This window comes from Sus scrofa, chromosome 2 (assembly GCF_054392235.1).
Source record: "Sus scrofa isolate SSC_HxYL_T2T_F1_AM1 chromosome 2, Sscrofa_HxYL_maternal_Yorkshire_Landrace_v2.0, whole genome shotgun sequence".
NCBI lineage: Eukaryota > Metazoa > Chordata > Mammalia > Artiodactyla > Suidae > Sus > Sus scrofa.
In genome coordinates, this window is record NC_139384.1 from 18,212,812 (window position 1) to 18,235,254 (window position 22,443).

Sequence of the window (22,443 nt, forward strand, 5' to 3'; positions counted from 1 at the left end):
CCCTTTTCCCCCCAACAGACTCCCCACCTCCAGGCTTAGGCTGCTTGGGGTCTTGGCTTCCATCTGTATTGTAGACATTCATCTGTGTTGTCCCTTTTAGTGTGCAGATTGCTTCTCTCTGGTGCTTTACCAGCTCAAGATTGAGGGTTTTATTTGTTAAACAAGTTTCTAATGATTATTGTTTGCAACTAGTTGTTTTTAGGCATGTAAGACTTATCAGTATTTTAAAATAATACTGCTATTTCAGATAGGAAATGTAAAGTGAGCCATCATTTTATTTCTTTTTTTTCTTTTTTGCTATTTCTTGGGCCGCTCCCGCGGCATATGGAGGTTCCCAGGCTAGGGGTCGAATCGGAGCTGCAGCCACCAGCCTACGCCAGAGCCACAGCAACGCGGGATCCGAGCCGCGTCTGCAACGTTGCTATACCACAGCTCGAGGCAACGCCGGATCGTTAACCCACTGAGCAAGGGCAGGGACCGAACCCGCAACCTCATGGTTCCTAGTCGGTTTCGTTAACCACTGTGCCATGGTGGGAACTCCAGTGAGCCATTATTTTAAAAAGAGCCTTTTGTAAGGCATGTGGATTAGGTGCTTTCTTCATTTCTAGTTAACACATTTGGTTGTTTCTTAAAAAAACATTGATGGACTTGAGTGGCACACAATAATGTGCGTTGAATGGCAGTTGAGACTTTAAACAAAGGGTAATGGTGAGTGGCTGTGTGCCCAGTTGATGGAGTCTGTCTGGTCTCGGCTCAGTTAGTAACTTCATGAATGATCTGTAATAGGAGCATCACAGTGGTGTTTTTCTCTTTGAGAAATGTTAATGAGGGAAAGAGGGAAGCTCTGAGAAAGAAGCCAGTTTAATGTTTCTAATTTGATTTTTTTTCCTTCCTGTGATCATTTGGTTTCTGTTAAGTTCAAAGACTTTTTTCCAGAGAAATGTAAAATTTCCCTGTAATACTATAGCAGGAATTAAAGAGACGAAAGCCAGCTTTGATCTTTGAATTTGTGTACTACCAAGAAGGAGTAGATTTGCAGGATAGAAAAACCTGGAAGTCGTTATTTGACACTGGAGGCCAAATTGTTGAGAATATGAACCTGAACAGTGTTTTGCCTTCAGACACTATAGTGTGTGTATGGTATTGAACCAAATGATAGTGCAGAGGAAGTTTTCCATTTTTACAGTCCGTAGTATTTACTGGTCTGGGGCCTTTGCACAAAGTAGATACTTGATAAATATTTGTTGAATACTGCATGTCTGGTTGAATGGCACTTAATTTTATGTTTTGAGACAGTTCAGTACTGAGGACTAGTAAGAGGAAGGAAACTTTTAAAATTGAAATTTTATGCATCTGTGTCTTCAAATTGTCTTTTGAAAATAATCAGTACTTTAAAGCTTCAAGGGGTTTTCTGGAAAAAAAAAAGTTAGTAGCTTTCCATTGAAAGACATTAAGTTGGTTAAGATTTGTGCTATAAAAGCCTTTGTGTATCTTAAAACCTCATACTGGAGTTCCCGTCATGGTGCAGTGGTTAACGAATCCGACTAGGCACCATGAGGTTGCGGGTTCGGTCCCTGGCCTTGCTCAGTGGGTTAATGATCTGGCGCTGCCTCGAGCTGTGGTGTAGGTCGCAGACACGGCTCGGATCCCGTGTTGCTGTGGCTCTGGCGTAGGCTGGCGGCTACAGCTCCGATTCGACCCCTAGCCTGGGAACCTCCATATGCCGCGAGATCGGCCCAAAGAAATAGCAAAAAGACAAAAAAAAACAAAAAAAAACCTCATACTGTATGTTGCCTGTACAAAACAGAAGGCTCCTAGAAACCCTGATTCTGGCTCTGTTTTTTGTAGTTCTAGAAAATAAGAAAAGGAGAATCTGATACTGCTGGCAGTCAATGCTCTCTTGCTTTTCTGGCCAAGACATGCGCTTAAAAATAAAGTCAAGGAATTATAAACCAGTAGTAAAAACAAATAAAGCACCTAAGTATTTGTCTCTTCTCATGTCCTGTGGCCTGAGTCTCTTTTTGTCTGTAGACTGTCTGATAGTAAACTAATGTGACAAAACTGTACTCTGGGCTTGTCCTTTGCACTTCCTCTTTTCAGTTTATGGGAAATAATTATGGAAAGATGCCGTGTTTATTGTATATTTATTTTTATCACGTCATTTTTTTGTTTAATAGCCTCTGAATACATTTACAAATCTAATTTAAGAAAAGCTTGTGGAGTTGGCCATTGTGGCGCAGCAGAAATAAATCCAACTAGGAACCATAAGTTGCTGGTTCGATCCCTGGCCTTGAGCTCAGTGGGTTGAGGATCTGGCATTGCCATGAGCTGTGGCGCGGGTTGCAGGCATGGCTTGGACCTGGCGTTGCTGTGGCTGTGGTATAGGCTGGCAGCTATAGCTCTGATTGGACCCCTAGCCTGGGAACCTCCATATGCCTTGGGTGTGGCCCTAAAAAGCAAAGTAAATAAATAATTAATTTAAAAAGCTTGTAAACTTTTTTTATTTTATAATGATTTTTATTTTTTCCATTATAGATAGCTTACAGTGTTCTGTCAATTTTCTGCTGTACAACAAGGTGACCTGACCCAGTTACACATACATGTATACATTCTTTTTTCTCACATTATCATGCTCCATCATAAGTGACTAGATATAGTTCCCAGTGCTATACAGCAGGATCTCATTGCTTATCCATTCCAAAGGCAATAGTTTTCATCTGTTAACTCCAAATTACCAATCCATCCCACTCCTTCCCTCTCGGCAACCACAAGTCTGTTCTCCATGTCCATGAGTTTCTTTTCTGTGGAAAGGTTCATTTGTGCCATATATTAGATTCCAGATGTAAGTAATATATGGTATTTGTATATGGTATTTGTCTTTCTCTTTCTGACTTATTTCACTCACGATGAGAGTCTCTAGTTCCATCCATGTTGCTGAAAATGGCATTATTTTGTTCTTTTTATGGCTGAGTAGTATTCCATTGTATATATATACCACATCTTTTTAATCCAATCATCTGTTGATGGACATTTAGGTTGTTTCCATGTCTTGACTATTGTGAATAATGCTGCAGTGAACACAGGGGTTCACGTGTCTTTTTCAAGGAAATTTTGTCCGGATATATGCCCAAGAGTGGGATTGCTGGGTCATATGTTCTATATTTAGTTTTCTGAGGTACCTCCATACTGTTTTCCATATTGGTTGTACCAATGTACATTCCCACCAACAGTGCAGGAGGGCTTTTTCCTCTACACCTTCCCAGCATTTGTTACTTGTTGACTTGTTCATGATGGCCATTCTGACAGGTGTGAGGTGGTACCTCATAGTAGTTTTGATTTATATTTCTCTAGTAGTCATTGATGTTGAGCATTTTTTCATGTGCTTATTGACCATCTGTATATCTTCTTTGGAGAGATGTCTATTCAGGTCTTTTGCCCATTTTCCTCTGGGTTGTTGGCTATTTTGCTGTTGAGTTGTATAAGTTGTTATATATTTTAGAGATCAAGCCCTTGTCATTGCATCATTTGACACTGTTTTCTCCCATTCTGTAAGTTGTCTTTTTGTTTTTTTTTATGGTTTCCTTTGCTGTGCGAAAGCTTATCAGTTTGATAGGGTCCCATTGGTTTATTTTTACTTTTATTTCTGTTGCTTTGAGAGACTGACCTGAGAAAACATTTGTAAGCTTGTGTAAACTTTTTTTTTTTTTTTTTGTCTTTTTGCTATTTCTTTGGGCCACTCTCGTGGCATATGGAGGTTCCCAGGCTAGGGGTCTAATCGGAGCTGTAGCCACTGGCCTACGCCAGAGCCACAGCAACGCAGGATCCGAGCCACGTCTGCAACCTACACCACAGCTCACAGCAACACCGGATCGTTAACCCACTGAGCAAGGGCAGGGACCGAACCCGCAACCTCATGGTTCCTAGTCGGATTCGTTAACCACTGTGCCACGACGGGAACTCCTGTGTAAACTTCTTTACTGAACTAATTTGGGTTATAGATTGTGGTGACAGGATTGGGAAACTACTTAAAAATAACCTTTTGGGGACTTCCCATCATGGCGCAGCAGAAACGAATCCAACTACGAACTATGAGGTTGCATGAGGTTGTGGGTTGGATCCCTGGCCCCACTCAGTGGATGAGGATCTGGCATTGCCGTGAACAGTGCTTTAAGTTGCAGATGTGGCTCGGATCCCACGTTGCTCTTGCTATGGTGTAGGATCAGAGCTGCAGCTCCGATTCAACCCCTAGCCCGGGAAACACCATATGCCTAGGGTGCAGCCCTAAAAAGACAAAAAGTAATGATAATAATACTGCTGCAGGCAAGCTTAGGTGAGTTAATATATTAAAAACCAGATGCAGGAGTTCTTTTGTGGTACAGTGGGTTGGAAATATGATGTTATTGCCTGTGGCAGCTAGGGTTGCTGTAGCACAGGTTTGATCCCTGGCCCAGGAGCTTCCTTCCATGTGCTGCTACAGGCACAGCCAAACACGAAAAACAACCAAATACAATATTTTTTTTTTTTTTTTTTTTTTTTTTGTCTTTTTGCTATTTCTTGGGCCGCTCCCTCGGCATATGGAGGTTCCCAGGCTAGGGTTCGAATCGGAGCTGTAGCCGCCGGCCTACGCCAGAGCCACAGCAACGCGGGATCCGAGCCACGTCTGCAACCTACACCACAGCTCACGGCAACGCCGGATCGTTAACCCACTGAGCAAGGACAGGGACCGAACCCACAACCTCATGGTTCCTAGTCGGATTCGTTAGCCACTGCGCCACGAAGGGAACTCCCAAATACAATATTTCTATGGAATATGCTGATGCCTGTTCTTACCTTTAGCTGACGGTGTGTCTTGTCTCCTAAATCCGTTTTTTTCTCTTCAGATTTTTTTGTGATTTCTCTTTTACTTTAAAATTATTTTTAAAATTTTTTAATTTTTATTTTTTTGGCCGTGCCTGCAGCATGTGGAAGTTCCCTGACCAGGGATCGGACCTGAGCTGCTGCGGTGACCTTAACCCACTGCACCGCAAGGGGACTCATCTTTTACTTTTTTTTTTTTTTTTAATGGCTGCGCTTGAGACATGGAAGTTCCTGGGCGATGGAATGAATCCAAGGCACAGCTGTGACCTCACTGCAGCCGCAGCAATGCTGGATCTTTTTAATCATTGTGCTGGGCTGGGGATCGAACCTGCATCCTCATGGATACTAGTTGGATTTGTTTCTGGTGTGCCACAATGGGAACTCCTGCAGTCAGATTCTTAACCCACTACACCACAGCAGAAACTCCCTCTTTTACTTTTCTAATATGGTTATGAATTTGGTTTCAACACATACTTTATCTTAGTGGTGTTTATATTTAGGTTTTTCAATAAATTATTAGTTTGAGGGCAAGGAAAGATTTTTATGAGCACAGGGACACTTTTTGAGTTTTTGTTTCAAATACTTTTTAGCTCTCAAGTTTGTGAGTTAGGCTTAGGATAGCTGAAGTTTTAGACTATTACTGTGAAATCAAGTGCCGTTTTTATTTATTAATGTGAATTTGTCTGATGTAACTTTGCTCTGGGCTAAGACTTAGAGAAGTGTTTTCTTGTGAATTCTGACTGTTGCAGTTCTCTGAACAAACCAGATCCACAGATCAGACTTGTAAATGATCCCTTCTCCTAATGTATCTCTTACAGAGTGGGTCTCGGGGGAGCCAAGTGACCTCACACTTGAGAATGGTAGTTTCATCTCCCTGACTTACATCCCCTTTGGCCGTACACAGCAATTTTGGAGGCAGACTTGAGTTCGTATATTTATTTTTCCAGGAGAAGGAGGGATTTATTACTTGCAACAAGTAAGGAGAAAACCAGGGATCTTTCCCAAAGCAGTGTTTCTCAGATGTGAAATTTGAAGTCTCTTCTGATCTAAGCAGTGTGCTTTGTTTTAAATCACTTTTATTTATTATAATTATACTTTGTTATATTTCTGACCTAATCAGGGAAGATGAAATTTCTTGAGTAGAGACTTGCTTTGGAGAACTTTAAGTCTTTTTTTTTTTTTTTTTTTTTTTTTTTTTGTCTTTTTGCCTTTTCTAGGGCTGATCCCATGGCATATGGAGGTTCCTAGGCTAGGGGTCCAATCAGACCTGTAGCCGCCAGCCTACCCCAGAGCCACAGCAATGCGGGGTCCGAGCCGTGTCTGTGACCTACACCACAGCTCACTGCTAACGCCGGATCCTTAACCCACTGAGCAAGGCCAGGGATCAAACACATAACCTCATGGTTCCTAGTTGGATTTGTTAACCACTGAGCCATGACGGGAACTCCAAGAACTTTAATCTTAATAGGAAAAATACTAAGTAATATAATTTATGAAATGTGGTGATCTGGAAAGAAAAAATAGCATGTTTAGATCACTGAAACTTCATTGAGCTTATATTTATGTAATTGTTTTTGTGGATAGGGAGATTAAGACTTGAATATATCGGAGATCTCTTGTGGCTTTGTGGGTTAAGGCATTGTTGCTGCTGTGGCACAAGTTTGATCCCTGGTCCAGGAACTTCTGCATACTGTGAGTGTAACCAAAAAAAAAAAAATAAAGGAAGACTTGAATACATTTATTTCTTGCAAGAGAGTCACGAAAATAGTTAATATTTTTTCAGAATTGTATACTACATGGTAATATTTCTTGAAAGAAGCTTGCTGAAGAAAAATTACATCAGGCTTTCTGAATTGCTAGATCCAGAATATCAAAAAAGGCTCTGACCAAAAAAAGTCTGCTAGAGGAGTTCCCTGGTGGTTAAGGACTCAGTGTTGTCACTGCTGTGGCCTGGGTTTGATCCTTGACTTGGGACCTTCCACATGCTGAAGGTGTGGCCAATAGAAAAAAATAAAAAAGAAGGAAGGAATAAAAAAGAAGGAAGGAATAAAAAAGGAGGTCCTGCTGTGGTTCAGTGGGATTGGTGGTGTCTTTGGAGCTCTTGGACATGGATTTGATCCACCTCCTGACACTGGGTTAAGGATCCTGTGTTGCCACAGCTTCCATACTGCATTGATTGCAACTGTGACTTGGATCTATTTGATTCCTGGCCCAGGAAATCCATATGCTTTGGGGCAGCCAAAAAGAAAGCCTACTAGGTTCATCCCCAAGAATCCTAGTGGGTCCCCGTGGTAACAACCTCCTAGTTTACAACTTGTTAATATGTAACTGTCACTTGGGTTCAAAGAAAAGAACTGTGTGGCATTAACTGCTCCTTGGTAAAGTGTTGCTGTACATTTGCAATGAGCCAGAAATAGAAAGCTAAAGTTTTTAATTTCTGCGTTCCATTAATTAGATGCTTTAAAAGTTGTCTAATTATGGTAAGATGCAGTAGTGGGAGGTGGTAGGTGATGGAGGCCAGCATAGAAGGCAGCCATAGGCTTGGAATGTTAGAATCTTCATTTTCTTCTCTAAACCTTTCATTTTGCAAATAAGGGAAGTGAAATGCCTTGCTTAAGTTCACATAGAAGCAGAAGTAGGATTACAACCCAGGCCTTCTAATTTTCCAGCACACTGTTCTGCTGTCTCCACCCACACATTACATTTGCCATGCCTCTACTTTTCAAAAATGAAATCTCAGTTTCTGAGGCTAGGAAAATACCTTAAAAGTCGTGTAGGGAAATTTTCTGCCTAGCAAAAGAATCCCTTCTGTAGCATCCTGGGCATGTGGCCTCTGCCTCTTCCCTTAGGCGGGGGTTACACCTGTCTAGTTAGCAAAGACCTCACTGTCTTAGTTCAAGGATAAGATAGTTTTACATGGCTTTCCCATTTTAAAGTTATAAGCTTTGTTTTTCTCCTCTGTGAAATAGCAACTGAAAATCAGACCCAAATGTTTTTCATTAAGCCTGTTTATCTCCGTTTAAGGCATGCTTATCAGTCATGACAAGACAGATAATTCATTAAAAGAGTTATATCATGCCTAAACCTTGAACTTTGAAAAGATAATGCCATATTTGGAACAAGCTAGTCTTTAACATCTGGGAGGGAAGAGATGATCAATGCTATATGCAGCTTAAAGTATTTTATTTATTTATTTATTTATTTTTGTCTTTTTAGGGCGGAACCTACAGCATACGGAGGTTCCCAGGCCAGGGGTCCAATTGGAGCTGTAGCCTCGGGCCTGCACCAGGGCCACAGCAACAAGGATCCAAGCCATGTCTGCAGCCTACACCGTAGCTCATGGCAACACCAGATCCTTAACCCACTGATTGAGTCCAGGGATCGGACCAGCGTCCTCATAGATGCTAGTCAGGTTCGTTAACCGCTGAGACCCACGACAGGAACTCCTTATAAGTATTTTATAATGTGCTTAATGAGATTGAGATAGATGATGGTGAGCTAAAGAATATCAAGAGGCCTCACAGTATTTTAAAAGTAAAATCAAAAACTAAATAGGCAAACCAAAAACTAAACACTCCATTTGTGACTGTTTGTGTCGTTGTTTAGAGAAGGTTCATTTACACAGAAGCGAGTTTTGACTTCTTTTGTTTTTTCTTCTTTTTCCTTTTTTGGCCACCCACAGCATATGGAGTTCCTGGGCCAGGGATCAGATCCAAGCTGCAGTTGTGACCTATGCTGCAGCTGCAGCAACACCAGATCCTTTTAACCCACTGTGCTGGGCCAGGGATCGAACCTGCATCTTGGCTCTGCAGATACGCTACAGATCCTTTTGCCCACAGCAGGAACTCCCAGAAGTGAGTTTTGAATTCAGAACCAACATTATTTTGGTAATTACATATACCAAAAAAGGATTTTTTTTTAAGGCTCATTATTTAGGTGGGTTTTTTTTTGTTTGTTTTTTCCTTTTGTCTTTTTAGGGCTGCACCCACTGCACATGGAAGTTCCCAGGCAAGGGGTCACATCAGAGCTGTAGCTGCCAGCCTACACCATAGCCACGCCAGATCCGTCACGTCTGTGATTTACACCACAGCTCACGGCAATGCCAGATCCTTAACCCACTGAGCAAGGCCAGGAATTGAACCTGTGTCCTCATGAATACTAGTCAGATTCGTTTCCACTGAGCCTCAAGGAGAATCCCAAGATTCATTATTTAGGATATCATTGTTGCTCATGAATGTCATTGTTGCTCAATATACCCATCATTTAATTCCCCATCAGTAAGTGCTTCAGCTTTTATTTCACTTTTCCTCTTTCTGAACTATTTGAAAGGTAGTAACTGGTAAACACTTAAGATTATTAGCTTGAGGATTTTTTTAAATGCCTTTTAAGCAAAGCATAAATGCATATTTTCTAATAAGGTATAAAGAAATGTTTTCAGTTTCTTATAACCATGTAACCAAAAATTTTTTGTCCTCAAAGAATTTATTTACCATATCTAAAAATGGAGAATTTGGCTCCAATATTAATTTTTCTTTTTGTCTTACCAGAAAATTAAAGTGAAAATGCTGTTGGCAGTCTTTTGCTGTCTTGACTTCAACACAGTAGAGAATGCTATAATGAAAATGTGGCTGAGTTTTTAATATTCTGGAATTTCATGACCACCACCACTTCTTGTTGTGCAGCCAAGGTAATTAAGGTAATCAAATATTTTAGTTATTAGCAGGTGTGGCCTGGCTCTGAAAGAAATCTCTAATCCTAGCTTCAGCCAGTGGCCCTTTCCTTCATTTACTCCCAAATATATTTCTTATTTTTGTAGTTATTCTGGTTCTTAATTTGATTAGTGAATTTTTGCACAATGGTTCATTGTATGAACTTTTTCTTGATATAAAGTATGCTGAATTACAGTGTAATAAGGGAAACTAACATTAGACTTCGCATTTTGGGTTGTCGGGGGCAGGAGTGAGAGAGACAGTGTCAGGGAGGAAGGGAGGGAGGGAATGAGAGAGAAAAAGAGAGATGGTTGCATCCCTACCATTTTGTAGACTAGGAAACTCTAGGTTAGGAGCCATAGTGAGGATAGTAACTTAGTTGGGGGCATCCAGCTATCAAGTGGTAGGTCAGGACTGGGCTACTAGTCCACACTCCAATTTCTGTGCATTTTCCTTTTCTTGGTTTTTGAGGCTCAGTCTTATAAAAATAATGAAATAATTTATTTTTGTAACCACTCCTTTTCATGTGGTAGTATTTTTAAGAGTTAAGCAGCAATGTAAATCAGAGTCTCATTCTAGAAATATATTTTTTTCTTTTCTCTTTTTATAGCTGCACCTGCAGCACATGAAAGTTCCCAGGCAAGTTGAATTGGAACTGCAGCTGAGGCCTTTACCACAGCCATGGCAACAATGAATCTGAGCTGCATCTATGACCTACACTGTAGCTTGAGGCAGTGCTGCATCCTTAAGCCACTGAGTGAAGCCAGGGATTGAACCCACGTCCTCAGAGGTACAACATTGAGTCCTTAACCTGCTGAGCCACAGTGGGAACTACTCATTCTGAAAGTACTTACTTTTTTTTTGGGTGGTGTCCTCGGCATACAGAAATTCCTGGGCCAGGGATCAAACCCAAGTCACAGCGGTGACGATGCCAAATCCTTAACTGCTAGTCTGCCAGGGGACTCTTGGAAGTTCTTATCTTTGAGCTAGGAAAATGTGGGCATATTCATTAACTGCCCTGATAAGATATTGTTTGTGTGTCTTACCAAAACAGTTTTCTAAACTGTATCTGTTTTCTTGTTGAAAAGTAAGAGTAATTTAACCGTAACATAAGTGGCATGGAAATGTGCTTTTAAGGTAGATAGCATTCGTAGCATCTTCCAGTCTTTAAAAAGAAACACAATGGGCGTTCCCTGATGGTGCAGCAGGTTAAGGATTTAGCGTTGTCACTGCTGTGACTCAAGTCAGTCCTTGACCCAGGAACTTCTGCCTGCCTCAGGCAGGGCCAAAAAAGGGGCAAAAAATGGGAGTTCCTGTTATGGCGAGGCAGAAATGAATCTGACTTGGAGCCATGAGGTTGCAGGTTCGATCCCTGGCCTTGCTTAGTGGGTTAAGGATCCGGCATTGCCGTGAGCTGTGGTATAGGTCGAAGACATGGCTCGGATCCTGTGTTGCTGTGGCTGTGGCTTAGGATCAAAACTGTAGCTCCAATTTGACCCCTAGCCTGAGAACCTCCACATGCCACGGGTGTGGCCGTAAAAAGCAAAAAAAAAGGGGGGGGGGAGGGCAAAAAATGGATGGATCACAGTGGAGTTCCTCTGGGCAGATAGGTGGGGGTATCCTACTGACAGGTCACTTACTAGGTGAGAAAACTGGATGTTACGTCTTTGTTTTTGTTTTATTTTATTTTATTTTTTTATTATTCAGTGAATTTATTACATTTATAATTGTACAATGATCACAATCCAGTTTTATAGGATTTCCATCCCACAACCCCAGCGTATTCCCCACCCCCTGAACTGTCTCCTTTAGAAACCATAAGTTTTTCAAAGTCTGTGAGTCAGTATCTGTTCTGCAAAGAAGTTCATTGTGTCCTTTTTTTTTCAGATTCCACATGTCAGTGAAAGCATTGGATGTTGGTGTCTCATTGTCTGACTGACCTCACTTAGCATAATTTCTAGGTCCATCCATGTTGCTAAAAATGCTGGTATTTCGTGCCTTTCAATGGCTGAGTAATATTCCATTGTGTATATATACCACATCTTCTTGATCCACTCCTCTGTCGATGGACACATAGGTTGTTTCCATGTTTTGGCTATTGCAAAGAGTGCTGCAGTGAACATTGGAGTACATGTGCCTTTGCGAGTCGTGGTTTTCTCTGGATAGCTGCCCAGGAGTGGGATTGCTGGATCAAATGGTAGTTCTATGTTTAGTTTTCTGAGGAATCTCCATACTGCTTTTCCAGAGTGGTTGCACCAATTTACAATCCCACCAACATTGTACTAGTGTTCCTTTTTCTCCACACCCTCTCCAGCACTTGTTGTTTGTAGACTTTTTGATGATGGCCATTCTGGCTGGTGTAAGGTGGTATCTCAGAGTGGTTTGGATTTGCATTTCTCTAATAAGGAGTGATGTTGAACATCTTTGCATGTGTTTTTTGGCCATCCGTATGTCTTCTTTGGAGAATTGTCTGTTTAGATCTTCTGCCCATTTTTTGATGGGGTTGTTTGTTTTTTGGGTATTGAGTGGTAGGAGGTGTTTATAAACATGTGGCTGTCCAGTTTTCCCAGCACCACTTACTGAACAGGCTGTCTTTTCTCCAATGTATATTCTTGCCTCCTTTGTCATAGATTAGTTGACTGTAGGTGTGTGGGTTTAATGCTGGGCTTTCTATCCTGTTCCACTGATCTGTATTTCTGTCTTTGTGCCAGTACCATACGGTTTTTTTGTTTGTTTGTTTGTTTTTGTCTTTTTGCCATTTCTTGGGCCGCTCCCACGGCATATGGAGGTTCCCAGGCTAGGGGTCTAATCGGAGCTGTAGCTGCCAGCCTACACCAGAGCCACAGCAACGCAGGATCCGAGCCGCGTCTGTGACCTACACCACAGCTCATGGCAACGCCGGAACCTTGACCCACTGAGCAAGGGCAGGGATCGAACCCGCAACCTCATGGTTCCTAGTCAGATTCGTTAACCACTGCGCCACGACGGGAACTCCTCCACCATACGGTTTTGATGATTTTTTGCTTTGTAGTATAGTCTGAAGTTGGGGAGCCTGATTCCTCCAGCTCCATTTTTCTTTTTCAGGATGTTTTTGGCTGTCCTGGGTCTTTTGTGCTACCAAACAAACTTTAGAATATTTTGTTCAAGTTCTGTGAAAAATGTTCTTGGTAATTTGATAGGGATTGCATTGACTGTAGATTGCCTTGGGTAGTATAGTCATTTTGATAATATTGACTCTTCCAATCCAAGAGCATGGTATGTCTTTGAATCTATTTGTATTATTTTATTTTATTTATTTAATTTTATTTAATTTAATTTTTTCTGTCACATCCATGGCTTGTGGAAGATCCCAGGCCAGGGATTGATCCTGGGTGACAGCAGTTAGTTACAGTGTTGGGTGCCATCGGTGAACTCCTCTTTCTTTGGTTTCTTAGTGAGACATGATGTGACATAAAAGATTGCCATTTCCTTGGAGTTCCTGTTATGGCGCAGTGGAAGCAAATCCGATTAGGAACTATGAGGTTGTGGGTTCAATCCCTGGCCTCACTTAGTGGGTTAAGGATCCGGCATTGCCATGAGCTGTGGTGTAGATTGCAGATGCGGCTTTGATCCTGCATTGCTGTGGCTGTGGTGTAGGCCAGCAGCTGTAGCTCTGATTGGACCCCTAGCTTGGGAACCTCTATACGCTGCAAATGTGGCCCTAAAAAGCAAAAAAAAAAAAAAAAAAAAAAAAGATTGCCTTTGCCTTCTCTATTTTAAAGTCTGGTCTCTGTCTCCCAACTCCCATGCCTCACAGCCATCCTTTTGGCTTTGATATTGCTTTTAGTTCTAAGCAACCATGTTCCATGAGCTCCTAGAAAGGAGAGGGAGAAAATACCAGTTTCTTCTGGCTGCCTTGCAATCAGTGACACTTTTACCAAATGGTCTGCTCTGTGACTATGTCCTCTTTTGTCTGGGCCCACATTAAAGAGAGTCCTAAATGCTGTGCCCTCACTAGCAATCTTGTTTTTTAAGTCTCCATTTACAGGTTGATTCACAGTAGGGGGCGAATCATGTTCAGAAACTTTTTCTGATAGCCTGATTTTTCTTGTCTTTCATCTCTTCGCTTCTATTTATGTTCTTTGTACCTCTTCTTTGAGCTTGTACCTTCTGCATAGTTAACTCTATTATATCATCTTTGAGGCTGCAAAATAAAAGTTGGAAGATTTTGAAGTTAAAGTTCCCAGAATAATGTTGTCGCCCACATTGCACATATGTCACATTCTGAGTTTACTGGTTAAAGCCTCTAAATATGTGCTTTATATACAGTATGTGCAGTATGATGAGTTAGGTTGCTATGAGAACCTACAAATTTTAGGATTAAATGGTTCAGTGACATTTTTCCTTTTATTGTCTTAGAGGAAGGCTAGTTTTTTTTTTTTTTAATCTAATAGACTTTTTACAAATTGAGATATTAAGCAGTGGCTATTCTTGTATATCACGTCTTGCTGACAGAATGGGTAAGCAATATGTTTCCCTATTATCAGTCTCTTTTATTACAATCTTCCATGCTCTACTTTTTTTCTTCTCTGCCTGTCTTCTATTACTTTCTACAGGATAGAATTAGAAGTAGGAAACTGAAAGCTGTGCCTTCTTAAAAAAGCACACCTGGTCAGAGAGGAACTGTCTACTGGAATATCCCTAAGCACATCTACCAAACTCTCATGTAAGCCCCTTGGTGGTAAAATTTGCTTGGAGGGAAAAAATAAATTTTTTTCTCCTGAGTCAATTGTACTAGGCTTTTATTTATTTATTTATTTTAAATTGAAGTGTGGTTGATTTATAATAACTTAGAAAATATTTTTAAAAAGCATTGTGATGTTAGTTTTCTAAAAACAATTCCGATTTGGTTTGAATTTGAATACATTATTTTGAGTAATTTAGCCAGGGTAACTTGATTTTAGTCATGAAGATTCCCTTCTTTTTGTACTAGGAAGTGCAAGAGGAGATTACAGGGTGTTAGAGATGAAAGAGAGTATATATTGTTTTCTTTTCTTTTTTTTGGTCTTTTTAGGGCTGCACCCTCGGCATATGGAAGTTCCCAGGCTAGGGGTCGAATCCTGCCAGCCTATGCCACAGCCGTAGCAATGCAGGATCCGAGCTACGTCTTCAGCCTGTACCACAGCCCACGGCAATGCCGGATCCTTAACCCAGAGTAAGGCTGGGGCTCAAACCCGTGTCCTCATGGATACTTGTTGGATTCGCTACCATTGAGCCAGAATGGGAACTCCCTAGTCTTTGTTTCTTAAACCTGTTTTAGATCATAGTTCCTCTTTGAAAATCTAGTAAAAAGTTATGGACCCATTTCTCTATAAATAAAAATAAAGTACATAAAAATATTTTACATGTATATGTAAAATCTTACACATACTATAGTACAGTTTATGAAATCCATTAAATATCTGAATTCTGTAGGTTGGTGGACCCTAGATATGGACTCCTGATCTGGACCAATACCATTTTTCACTTGAAGAAGCAGGTTAACAGGAAAGAAATGACTTGCTGGAGTTCTCGTCATGGTGCAGTGGTTAACGAATTCGACTAGGAACCATGAGGTTGTGGGTTCGATCCCTGGCCTTGCTCAGTGGATTAAGGATCCGGCGTTGCCATGAGCTGTGGTGTGGGTCGCAGATGCAGCTCAGATCCTGAGTTGCTGTGGCTCTGGCATAGGCCGGTGGCTACAGCTCCAATTGGACCCTTAGCCTGGGGACCTCCATGTGTGCCCCAGGAGCGGCTCAAGAAAAGGCAAAAAAAGACAAAAAAGAAAAAAAAGACTTGCCATAGGCCATGCTGTAGGTGTATATAGCCATTTTGATTTTATGGTTATACTTTATTAATCACCCTTGGTATATACAGTTGTGTTGTGCTTTGTGTTTTTGTTTTTGTTTTTTTTTGTCTTTCTAGGGCCATATCCATGGCATTGGAGGTTCCCAGGCTAGGGGTCCAATTGGAGCCATAGCCTCTGGCCTATGCCACAGCAACTCTAGATCCGAGCTGTGTCTTTGATCTATACCACAGCTCATGGCAACGCTGGATCCTTAACCCACTGAGTGAGGTGACGGATGAGACCTCTGTCCTCGTGGATCCTAGTCAGATTGAGCCATGACCGGAACTCCTGCATTGTGTTCTTTTTTTTATTATTATTATTCTTTTCCAGCACGAAGAAGTTCCCAGGCCAGGGATCAAACCTGTGCCACAGCAGTGGCCCAGGCCCCTGCAGCGATTACACCAGATTCTTAATCTGCTCTGCTACAGGAGAACTCTGGTTCTTTATTTTTCTTTTCTCTCTTTTTTTTTTATGCCTGCACCTATAGCATTTGTAAGTTCCTGGGCTGGGGTCAAATTGGAGCTGCAGCTGCAGGCCTACACTATAGCCACAGCAATGCTAGATCCGAACCACATCTTCAACCTGTGTCACAGCTTGTGGCAATGCCAGATCCTTAACCCACTGAGTGAGGCCAGGGATTGAACCCACATCTTCATGGACATTATGTTGGGTTCTTAACCTGCTGAGCCACAATAGAAATTCCATAGTTCTTTATTTTTACATAAATAACTTTAATGGGCAATAAGTGCTCTGATCTGGCTCAGAAAGTAGCATAGTAGTCCACAATAAGTTATGCTTTAGGAAATCAGTGTTGCTATAACAAGCCTGCTCAGAAAAATTAAATATATAAGCCACTAGCACAGTTAAGAGGTTTTTTTTTTTTGTTTTTCCTCTCTTTTTTGTCCATGCATATGGAGCTCCTTGGGCCAGTGATCAGATCTGAGCTACAGTTGCAGCTGTGGCAACACCAGATCCTTTAACACACTGCATTGGGAACTCCAAGAGATTTTAAATAATATATTGAACATTTGCATGTCTTTGTTTTGTGCGACATGAAAATACCTCTCCTGGAATCCTGCTGTGTTCTTTTCTTTTTCAGCACATGAAACAGTGTGGACAAGGCTCTGTCTTGCTCTAGGAGATGTAGGTGGTGGGATTGAGAAATCAGGTTTGCTATAATTTGGCATCTTGCACTTACCATTACTGCATTACCTACGAAGGGCTAAGAAAATTTCAAATGGTTAATTTGCCTATACAATATATTAAATAATTATGGTGGACCAGTTATATTTTAAGAATTTGAAGGGTTTGGGTTTTTTTTTTCAAAGTTTTAGGGAAAGCATTTTGCTGGGGTGCTACCTAGTATGTTTGAGTATTTGTGTCCTGTGAGCTGAGGGGTTGTGCACACATACCAAACATTTCATTGATGGAAAGGAGCTAGGCAGTGCTCTCTTCCTGGGAGCTACCCCCTTCGTGACTGCATGGCTTTTAGCAAGTGTTTTGTAATGAAAATCTCAAAGTACGTCAGCATCACATTTCTTTTTGTTTGTTTTGTCTTTTCTAGGGCCACACCCACGTATGGAGGTTCCCAGGCTAGGGATCTAATCTGAACTGTAGCCCCTGGCCTACGCCAGAGCCACAGCAACGCAGGATCCAAGCTGCATCTGTGACCTACACCACAGCCCACGGCTATACCGGATCCTTCACCCACTGAGCAAGGCTGGGGATCAAACCCACAGCTTCATGGTTCCTAGTCAGATTCATTAACCACTTCACCACGACCGGAACTCCAGCATCACCATTTCTTATCCCACCATTTTGTTTCCCTGTGGCAATTTTTTCCCCTCCCCCTTTTAATAGTGGTATAAAATTTCCTCAAAAGACTAGGCAGCGGAGTTCCCACTGTGGCCCAAGGAACTCGGTGGCATCTTGGGAGTGCTGGGACGCAGCTTTGATCCCTGGCCTGGCACAGTGGGTTAGAGATCCAGTGTTGCTGTACCTTCAGCCTAGGTTGCAACCACGGCTTAGATCTGATCCCTGGCCTGGGAACTTCATAGGCTGCAGGACAGCCAAAAAAAACCCCAACAAACAAGCAAAACAAACTGAATTATGGTCTGAATTAATTTTTATCTTTCTTAGAATGTATTTTCTCTAAAGTGAGCTAAAGCTAATTTTGCTTCTATAAGCAGTGTGGGATTAATCTCACACTCTGTGAAACATTTTGGTTTAAATTACTTTACATTTTAAAATTACAGACTTAGGAGTCCCCGTCGTGGCTCAACAGTAACGCACCAGACTAGTATCCATGAAGATGCAGGTTTGATCCCTTGCCCCGCTCAGTAGGTTAGGAATCCGGTGTTGCTCTGAGCTGTGGTGTGGGTCGAAGACTCGGTTCGGATGCTGTGTGGCTGTGGCTGTGCCGTAGGCCAGCAAATCCAGCTCTTATTTGACTCCTAGCCTGGGAACCACCATATGCCACAGATGTGGCCCTAAAAAGCAATAAAATAAAATTATGGACTCAAAATTTCAGAAGTGGAGGGACCTTAAAAATCATCTAGTCCACATCCCTGTGTCCTTACATTGCAATTGTTCTTAGAGTGCTGGTAGGTGGTACCTTTGGAAGATCTAGATCTGCCTGTCCTCAGTCTTTTTTTCTTTTAATTTTGCATAGCATTTATAGTTTGTTTGTACCCCACACTTTAGTGCTAGTCATACACTATCAGCCTTTATTATCTCATGTGTTAATGTTACCCAGTATTTAGATTATAAGATTGGAGATCAGTGATACTGTGGTTTATGTTTGCACTCAGCCCTCATGATGCTGAATAAACACACACACACACACACACACAGTGCATAGTAATTACTTGGTTGATTCATTGAGGGCTAAAGTACAGAATCATTTGAGCCCATCAATCATCCAACCATTTTCTTTCTTTCTGTTTTTGATTCCCTTTTTTTTCCCCCTAAACCATGTTTTTCTTATCTTTGGAGAGTTCACTTTGGCCAGAAATTAAGCTTTTCGTGTACTTCATGTTGAGATGAATCTGAATGAATTGTTCTAAGCAAAGTAATTTTTAAAACATAAACATTTGGCTTCTGATTATATAAACCATCCTGGAAGATATATTTTAAAAGTTTATTTTAACTTGTAAATCAGAAAAAAAAAAAAAAGTCAAAACATAGTTTGAGAGTTCCCATTGTGGCTCAGTGGTAATGAATTTGACTGGTATCCCTGAAGATGCAGGTTCGATCCCTGGTCTTGATCAATGGGTTAAGGACCCGGCATTGCTGTGAGCTGTGGTGTAGGTCACAAACGAGGATCAGATCCAGTGTTGCTGTGGATGTGGAGTAGGCCAGCAGCTATAGGATTCAACCTCTAGCCTGGAAACTTCCATGTGCCCCAGGTGTAGCCCTAAAAAACAAACAAAAAAAAATAAACAAACAAAAAAACATAGTCTGAAAGTTGGAATAAGACCTTCTTTCTGAAAACAGCAAAGGACCCGTGAAGCTTAGGATCCTCCCCACAAATGCAGAATAACCTTTTTTGTATACTAAATTCCAGAATTTAAAGGATAAATTAAGCCTCATGGCTGCTACTGATCTGGTAAGGATCTGACCTAGTAAAGTTTTTAGTGTCTTGTCTTTTTTTTTTTTTTTTTTTTTTTTTTTTTTTTGTCTTTTTGCCTTTTTGCCTTTTTCTAGGGCCGCTCCCACGGCATATGGAGGTTCCCAGGCTAGGGGTCCAGCCAGAGCTGTAGCCACTGGCCTACGCCAGAGACAGCAATTTTTTATTCTCTTTTTTCTTTCTTTCCTTTTTTTTTTAGTTTCTTTTCTGTTTCCTGTGGCAGAGGGATTCTTGGTGTAAGTGTCTGAAATTATTGAGAAGTTCCTTGACTGAAATAGAATCTCAAACCTTTCCTCAAGTACCAGCCTGTGTGTTTCTGTTTTTTGTCTGGAGCATGTGAACACAGTGCATGTGTGTGAGATAATTGAGCTTTCACTAATGGCTCCCTTTCGGCAACCATGTATGGAGAAAGCTGTTCAGGTCCCTGCTCCTCCCTCTCTGAGCACGGAGCAGGATCTGTTCTGCTGAAGCTGCTGTTCCACTTTTCAGCTTTCTATATTTGTACAGCAGCAGCAGGAGCAGCCCACTAGCTCAGCCGAGCAGCTGCCCTGTGCGTCCATTCTAGCTGAGGCCTGCTCAGGGCTCAGCCAGGGCTCGAAATTTGTGTTTTTACGTGCATCCATCTGTCTGTCTGTGTTCATTTCTGTGGAGGACTGAGTTTTTCAAGTTAAAGAGGTGACCTGTTTGTCTTCTTTGTTTTGTTTTGCCAATTATATAAGGTAGAGAATGTTTCAGAACCTTGGGGATGGGATGAGGGGCAAGATTCGTATTATTTAACAAAGATTTTTTTAAGGTAAAGGATGCCAGACCAGTAACATAGTGTCAGAAATGGTCTTTGGGTTCTCTTAGAAACTTAGCTTATTAAAGTAGTAGTATTTTTTCCCTTTTGTTTTTCACTGTTCACAAAGAGCCTAGTTCTTAGGAGTGGAAATGAATTCCATTCCTAGCATACAAATTAAGATTTGAACATAAAAGGTGAGACACCTCTGCTCCCTTAAGAAATGATATCATACACATCTTTGGAAGAGGGTGCAGTAGGACTTAAGCCTCTTCCCTTGGCCTTTTGCTGGAAAAGGAACTGTGATAAATGCCCCATGGCTTTGGGCTTTGCAGCGGCCTATGCCCTGCGCTGATTCAGAGTGCTTTGTAAAGTTTAGGCTTTACAGAAGGCTTGTGATGTTTTTTGGTGTCATGTCTATTTAAGGAATAGTACGGGACATGACATGTAGACAGATTTCAGGCTATTTCCAGAGAGTACTGGGTTTGTTATATATTTAAGGAGTACTTTCTTGCTTTGTTTTGAGATACTCTAATTAGACAGAAATGAATTCCTCACCCTTGATCAACTTAAGTCTAAATTCAAATTGGTTTCTCTGTTTTACATTTTGCTTTTACTCCCCTCCCCCATTCCCCCATGAGTCATAATAAGCATGCAGAGTTGGGAATAGAACTTGTCAGCTGAGGAGGGATGAGACAGTTCTCTGCACATATTTGTAGCTGTGGCCGATGAGAGAAAAGGACTTTAAGTGCTGGAGAAATACATTCACTGAGGCAGCCTCCTCTATAGCTGTGTGATATGGTTGCAGAGTTCTATGTGACCATTTGCTGATGTGTTCTGCCTTTGCATCCCTTAGGAGTCTGTTCTGTGACTTGTTCATTGTTGGCTTCAGGTGTTTGTTTAGGGTCTAGGACCTGGTGCTGAGTCTGTCATGGGTCCTGCATTACTTAATGACTTTCTAAAATTCTGTTGAGTGTGGCAGTAAGTCAGCCTCACTTTCCCCTTGGCAGCTTAGTGCCTGTCTTATTTTACCATTCTATTAATGTTTTCGCACTTATATCATGAATCACTATACACCCTCTTTAGGGTCTGTCATTGGAGATTAAAATCAGTAGCAGCTCTCTGATTTTACAGCTCCCACCCCAGTAAAGGACACTGTGGTTAGCACATCTCTATTTCAGCTTTCCCTTTGTTCTTGATCTTTTAAAAACATTTCCATGGCTTCATTTTATTTGTAATTTTTTATTGTATGCATTTTGAAAGCTTCCATAAATCCTTTTTGGTGTGAGAGGGTAATGAATGTTTATAAATAAGTAAGTGCTCTTAGAACAAATGGTTCAGTGTTTTGTAATGAAGGTTACACTTACACTGGATGCTAACAGGTCCAGTTGAAGATCTGTCACCAGGTCCAGTTGAAGATCTGTCAGCCAGTCACTTTCTTGTTATCTGTACTCACTCTTTCTAATAGGTGATATTTCTGTATAATCTACTTAGATACTCCATTTTGAAGAGAGACAATCATCTTGTCAAAATTTTGGAGACTCATCCTTTCCCATCATAGGCACCAACCTTAGTGCCTGAAGTAATAATGATAGCAAAAGTTTATTGAGTACTTTCTGTGTGTCAGGCACTGTTCTCAATGCTTTGCATGTATAAATTTTTTTTAAACCTTTTTTTTTTTTTTTTAAACTGCACCCACGGCAAATGGAAGTTCCTGGCCAGGGATCAGATCCAAGCAAAAGTTGGATCCTTAACCTCCTGCTCTGGGCTGGGTATCAAACCCACCTTGCCACAGAGACATGTCAGATCCTTAACCTGCTGCACCACAGCAGGAACTCCTAATATTTTAAATTCTAATAAACACCTTCTAAAGTAGGTAGTTACTATAGCCATTTACCAAGTAGGAAACTGGTATAAAGAAGTTAAACAACTTACTCAAAGCTAAACCTGGCTAAACTCAAAACTGGGATTAGAATCAGTGGTGTGACTCCAGAGTCTGAGAGTAGGATGTATTATAGGCTTATAGTCAGTTTTATTAACATATTCTGAATTTTATTTGGAAATCAGTGAATCATGAATCAGTCAACCCAATTTCAGTTAAGAATTTCCTTCTGAAGATGACTACATTATTGACTTGGTGTTGCAGGTCACTGTCAACTAATTCATTTATTGATGATAAAGAGCTGGAAGGCATATAGGGAGTCTGTGGAGCATAACTAAAATTACTAGTTTATCTCTGTTAGTGCCAGACTAGAAGATATTGAAAGCAGAGTTAAATTTAGCTTCTTTAATTCTTGGTCCCTGCACTACACGTCTTTAGGAAATTCCTTCATGGGGGGCATCAGAAGAGAAAACTGGCGAATTTGCCTAGTCCATTAGCTATAATCTTTGTGAGTGTAGCAGGATGACAGGGATATGTGTTTAAAAGAAATGATGGGTGAATTATTGAGGGGCTGAGATATTTTGGTAGAGGATAGAAAAAATGTTATTCTGTCTTAAGACAATGTTATTAAATAGCACAAAATTTTGATTTAGACAGGGAAATAAGAACCAGCTTTCCTGAGGTGTTTGTCTCTTGAATTGATGACAATTTCCCCTTACTATA

At 41.1% G+C, this 22,443-nt stretch overlaps 1 protein-coding gene across 50 annotated transcripts in view; it reads left to right on the top strand.

Annotated features, from left to right (window-relative positions):
- Positions 1-22,443, top strand: part of CELF1 (CUGBP Elav-like family member 1) — an 87,878-nt gene that overhangs the window by 14,527 nt on the left and 50,908 nt on the right. Inside the window, exon 2 of one of the 50 annotated variants that reach the window (XM_085011176.1) lies at positions 9,405-9,553. The exons of the other annotated variants lie outside the window; for them this stretch is intronic. The gene's annotated coding sequence lies outside the window, so the exon portion shown is untranslated. The remainder of the gene's footprint in view (positions 1-9,404; positions 9,554-22,443) is intronic. 50 annotated transcript variants of the gene reach the window in all.